This window comes from Vigna umbellata, chromosome 3 (genome assembly GCF_029865625.1).
Source record: "Vigna umbellata cultivar VRB3 chromosome 3, Vumbellata_1.0, whole genome shotgun sequence".
Lineage (NCBI taxonomy): Eukaryota > Viridiplantae > Streptophyta > Magnoliopsida > Fabales > Fabaceae > Vigna > Vigna umbellata.
This window is the reverse complement of record NC_142167.1, coordinates 26,617,206-26,623,205: the sequence shown is the minus strand read 5'-3', so window position 1 is coordinate 26,623,205 and position 6,000 is coordinate 26,617,206.

The following is a 6,000-nucleotide window of genomic DNA, read 5'->3' as shown; positions in this document are numbered from 1 at the left end:
AAAATCGCTTTCAAGACCAAATTTGGTTTGTATGAATGGTTAGACATGCCCTTTGGCTTAACCAATGGTCCTCGTACATTCCTGCGCTTAATGAATCATGTCCTTCAGGAATACATAGGAAGGTTCATCGTGGTCTACTTTGACGAAATTTTAATCTATAGCAAAGGTCTTCAAGAGCACCTTTACCATGTTAAGAAGGTCTTGATTTTGCTTAGACAACATCATCTCTTTGCCAACTTTGACAAATGTACCTTTTGTCAAGAGAGTGTAGTTTTCCTTGGATTCAAAGTTGGGAAAGACGGTGTCCATGTTGATCCTGAGAAGATCAAGGCTATCCAAGAATGGCCTATTCTAAAGACAGTGGGAGAAGTAAGAAATTTCCTTGGTCTAGCTGGATTCTATAGACATTTTGTAGAAAACTTCTCTACTATAGTTGTTCCCCTCAATGAGCTTGTCAAGAAAAATATGTCATTCATATGGGGTGAAACACAAGTTTTAGCTTTTGAAACCTTGAAGCATAAGTTAACACATGTACCCATTCTACGCTTGCCTGATTTTGCTAAAGCTTTTGAGCTAGAATGTGATGCATCTGGGGCAGGAATAGGAGCTATGCTAATTCAAGAAGGTCATCCCATTGCTTACTTTAGCGAAAAACTTAGGGGGGCAACTTTAAACTATCCTACCTACACTAATACAACAATCGCGTACAACGTCAAATATTTTGGGCTTTTAACAACGAATTCGCGAACGACGTCATATCAAAATTCGACATTAAATTAATGTCGACTTTTGTCAATATACGACGTTAACTTAACATCGAATTTTGTTAATATACGAAGTTAATCAATTTTTTTTGTTTTTCTTAATTAATTGTTATCCTTTTTTACAGCTCTACAGGCCTGAAAAACAGAAAAATAACAAATTTCGTTTTTTGGTATTTTATAAAGCAAGAACTATGAACATAGTATCCACAACAAACAATAATAAACAACAACAAACAAATTCAATCAAACCACAACAACAAACAAGTTCAACCAAACAACAACAAACAAGTTCAATAAAAAATAACAAACAAGTTCAACAAATAAGTTCTTAAAAAAAAAACGAAAACTAACCTTCAAAAGGTGGGTTCGTCGGAATAAAGTGTCGTCACCGATGACAAAGAAAGCAAAATGCGCCTATGAAGAACAAAAACATGAAAATAATCGGTCAAAACAAACGAAAATCATAGATAAATTGCATTTGTATCAAATGAAAGAAAGATTACATGTGATGGTCGTCAAATTTCGTTCGAGAAAAGTTTGAGAAGAGAAGAGGGTGTCACGTGTTAAGATAAAGTGAATGAATTTTCAATCTCCCGCTCAATTTTTTATTGAATTCACTAACCTTTTGACGTCTAACGTTGGGGCATTCGTCGTTTTATATCTTTTTACGTCGAATTACAATTCTAAACGACGTTTAATAATTGCATTTATTAACAAAAATGCCACCGGTCATTTTTAATGTTGGCTATTCAGTGGTTGGACGTTAAATGCGTGACGTTATACACTATTGTTGTACTAGTTCTATGACAAGGAGTTGTATGCCTTCATTCGAGCATTGAAGACTTGGGAGCATTACTTAGTCTCTCGCGAGTTTATTATCAATATTGACCATGAATCTCTCAAGTATCTTAAAGGGCAAGGAAAATTAAATAAAAGACATGCAAAGTGGGTGGAGTTCCTTGAGCAATTTTCTTATGTCATAAAACATAAAAAAGGGGAGTATTAATGTTGTTGCGGATGCTTTATCTAGACGTCATGCATTATTAGTCATCCTAGGATTACAAATACTGGGATTTGATGACATTAAACAACTCTATGAAATTGATCCAACATTTGCATTCACTTATTCATCATGTCTTAAGAAGCCATTTGATGGATTCTATCTATCTGAGGGGTATCTTTATAACAAGGAAAAACTTTGTATACCACAAGGATCCATTAGAAAGCTTCTTATTAAAGAAAGTCATGAAGGAGGACTCATGGACCATCATGGAGTTGACAAAACTCTAAATATTTTGAAAAGCAAATTTTATTGGCCACACATGAGAGTAGATGTTCAAAGGCATTGCTCTAGTTGTATAGCTTGCTTACAAGCTAAATCAAAAAGTTATGCCTCATGGACTTTACCTTCCTCTTCCAATAGCTAGTTCCCCTTGGGAGGATATTAGTATGGACTTTGTCCTAGGTCTACCAAGAACTAAAAAGGGGTTTGATTCTATCTTTGTGGTGGTTGATCGATTTAGCAAAATGGCTCACTTTATACCATGTCACAAAGTTCATGATGCTAGCTATATAGCCAGACTTTTCTTTAAGGAAGTAGTTAGATTGCATGGCTTACCCAAAACTATAGTGTTTGATAGAGATGTTAAGTTCCTTAACTACTTTTGGAAAACTTTATGGGCAAAGCTAGGAACTAAACTACTATTTTCTACTACATGCACCCACAAATTGACGGGCAGACCGAAGTCGTAAATAGATCTATATCTACATTATTAAGGGTAATGTTAAGAGGTAATCATAAGAATTGGGATGATCATCTACCTCATACAAAATTTGCTTATAATAGAGTAGTCCACAAGACTACTAATCTTTCTATTTTGAGGTTGTCTATGGTTTTAACCTTATCACACCTCTTGATCTACTACCTCTTACAGACTCTTCTTCTTTTCTTCACAAAGAAGAAGTTTCTAAAGCAGAGTTTATCAAGAAATTGCGTGAAAAGGTTAAGACCCATATTGAAAAACAAACTCAAAAATATATTAAATACAACAACAAAGGGAGAAGAAAAGTAATTCTTAAAGAAGATGACTTAGTCTGGCTTCATTTGAGAAATGATAGATTTCCCTCTCATAGAAAGTCCAAACTAAGTCCAAGAGGTGATGGTCCTTTCAAGGTGGTCAAGAAAATAAATGAGAATGCCTACATGTTAGACCTTCCTGAAAGTTATGGTGTCAGTCCTACTTTTAACATCTGCGAATTAATTCCTTTCACAAGAGATGCCCAACAGGTATAAGAACATTTGAGGACAAATCCTTTTTAAGAGGGAGGGACTGATGGAGGACCGTCTAAAATGAACATAGGACATCTAACAAGAGCCATGTCTAGAAGGGGATTCAAGAAGAAGAAGGATCACTCACTATTTTACTCCTATGGAGAATCACTTATTAATCCTTCTTTTCTTTGTTAAATACATTTGTATTGTTTTGTAGGACTTAAATAAAGGTTGGAAACCATAGCCAATCAACCAAAGAAGCTTGGTGAGCTAAAGGAAGCAAAGAAGCCAAAGAAGAGAAGAAAAGAAGTGATTTCCGAATTAGAACAAATGGCTTCTAGATTGAGTTTTCAAAGGGAAAGTGGCTTCCAGATTCTACAAGGCGCCAAACTACCCTCACTCTGCGCTCAGCCATCGCGAACCAGATTTCATCTTTTAAAACACGTTTTTAATATGGTTTGAGTAAAACTTGCGCTCCAAGCTCCTTAGCTTCTCTAGTACACTTTATTTGTAGCTAGTAGAAACTTTGCAATTCATAAATGAAGCCCTTTCTTCACCTATAAAAGAGAGGCTTTCTCCTTTGTAAAAATCAACTTGGAAAAGATATTGAAGTGTTGTTGAGATTACTCCAAACCTATATTCTCTGAGTTCATCTTCTTGTGCTTATCCAGCACCTTCTCCTCTAGCTTCCTTCCATATTGGAAGGCCTTCTAGGCTTGAGAAACCTCATACACTCACCAAACCTTCGTTGATCCTTTCATCAAATAGGTTGCATGCATTTTCGTTCATACTCGTTAATTCATTTCGCTACACCATTCTGGTTCGTGGAGCTGCTTGAGCATGGAGCTTGGAGCTGCTTCCATCATTTAAATTATCACAAAAGTCGCCTAGCGAGGCTTGTCTCACCTAGATACTTCCAAGTTAGTGAGCTAGAGGTGTCTCACGTATATTGTGGAGATTCAAAGGTTCAAGCTTTCAAGAATGAAAGGGAAGATCAAGGAAGTGTCTAGATCCTGAATTCTTTGTAATATTTAGTGTCGTCAAAATGGGTTAAAACCTGTGAGCCAACCTGGCTCACCACGAGTTTGAGCCGGGTTGGGTTGGAAAAAAATGCAAAAATTTTGATGCGAGCCAATTTTGACCCGGCTCACACGGGTTGAACCCGTGGTGGGTCGGGTTGGCTCACCAACCCACCTATTTTTTTAATTAAATTAAATTAATTAAATTAATGATTCAAATTCTATTCTTTTTTATTAAAATCAAATTAATTAAATTAATTATTCAAAATGCACAACCTTTACCTAGTAATAGAGCCTTTCATGCTGTTATCTTTCCAAAAGTTCTCCTTTGCAAATAAAACCCTAAGATTATAGATTTGAAAATATTATAAATGGAGATAAAGAAAAAGATGTTTCAAGAGAGCATAATACTGTGGATTTATCCATTCAAGATTCTAATTTAATAGATGGGTAATTATATATTGGATAATTCAGGAATATATCATTTGTTTTATCTTGTTTTCAGACCTATCTACAAGCATGACAGTTTTATCTTGTGCTATATATTTTTGTTAACATCTATATGTAGTTTCTTGATCAAACGGTTGTGTATGTCTTATTAAAGTAAATTGCCAAAATTTTATGCTTGATAGCTTATAATATATAATAATATATTTCTTTTGTTTCATTTTTTTATATCAATTGGTGCAATTATTACTATTTCAACTTGATCGATCAAAGGAACATGTTATAAGAATCTGAGAAGAAGATGGTGAAAAAAAAATTAATTAAGTGAGTTAATGAGCCAACCCGTTTATCCCACCAACTCGTGGTGGGTTGGGTCGGGTTCGAATTTTTTCGGCTCGCTAATAAATGAGCTGGGTTGGGTTGGCTCACTAAGTGGCCAACCCGTGGTGGGTCAGGTTGGGTTGGGCCGGGTTACCCGTTTTGACAGCTCTAGTAATATTAACACTAGAGCTTATCAGGTTCTGGTATTCTATAAGTCTTTGAGAGTTGTGTTTACCTTTGCTGTGTAGTCAAGGTTCCTAGTATGAGTGTGTGTAGCCTCACCCTTAGGAGTGTGTTCTTGATTCCTAGTGTGAGTGTGTGTAGCCTCACCCTTAGGATTTTGTATTTTGTAATCTTGACACTTGTTATTAGTGGATTTTCTTCAAACTCAGGTTGTTGGAAGTCGACTTGATGTAAACTCTTGAAGAGTTGAACTACTATAAATCTTTTTGTGATTTATTTTATTATTCTTCCTTGTTAACTTGTTAAATCTTTGAAGACTTGACAAGTTCATCTTTAACATATTTTATACATTTAATTTATCCAAGAAGGATAAAACCAATTTTAAACTAATTCATCCCCCTCTTGGGATTGAGATATATGGACTTTAATTTTAACATAATCAAACAACATTTCCAATTTGATCACACAATTCAAGTAATCAAAATTACCATCCTAATTTCAATTCCACATATAAATTCTTAATCACACGACTCTGTCATACAACAAAATACCATACAAGTATACAATTAACAGTTGCAAGGTATCAATAACATAAAAATTATGCAATTATTTTTCCTTACTTGAAAGAAGGATCAAACAACCCAAGAACCCTTGGGGGTGGGGTAGGGGTTTGAATAGTATTTCAAAAACCTTTTTGCAAAAACAACGTTTAATATCTATTGCGAGTGTTAGTCAAACTGTAGTAGTTGTTAAACACCATATTTTCAAGCAAGCGTTTAGGAAAAAGTTTTAAAAAAGAAAGACAATTGCATAAGTTATACTAGTTCACTCAACTTGAGCTACGTCCATTCTTCCTTAAAAACTTTTAAGCGGTTCTACTAATCTTATCCAAGATTACAAGCAAGTATCAACCACTCTTGGTATACACCGAATATTATCAACCACTCTTGGTTCCCAAGTATTGTAAACCACTCCTGATTCCCCTGGTCAATCT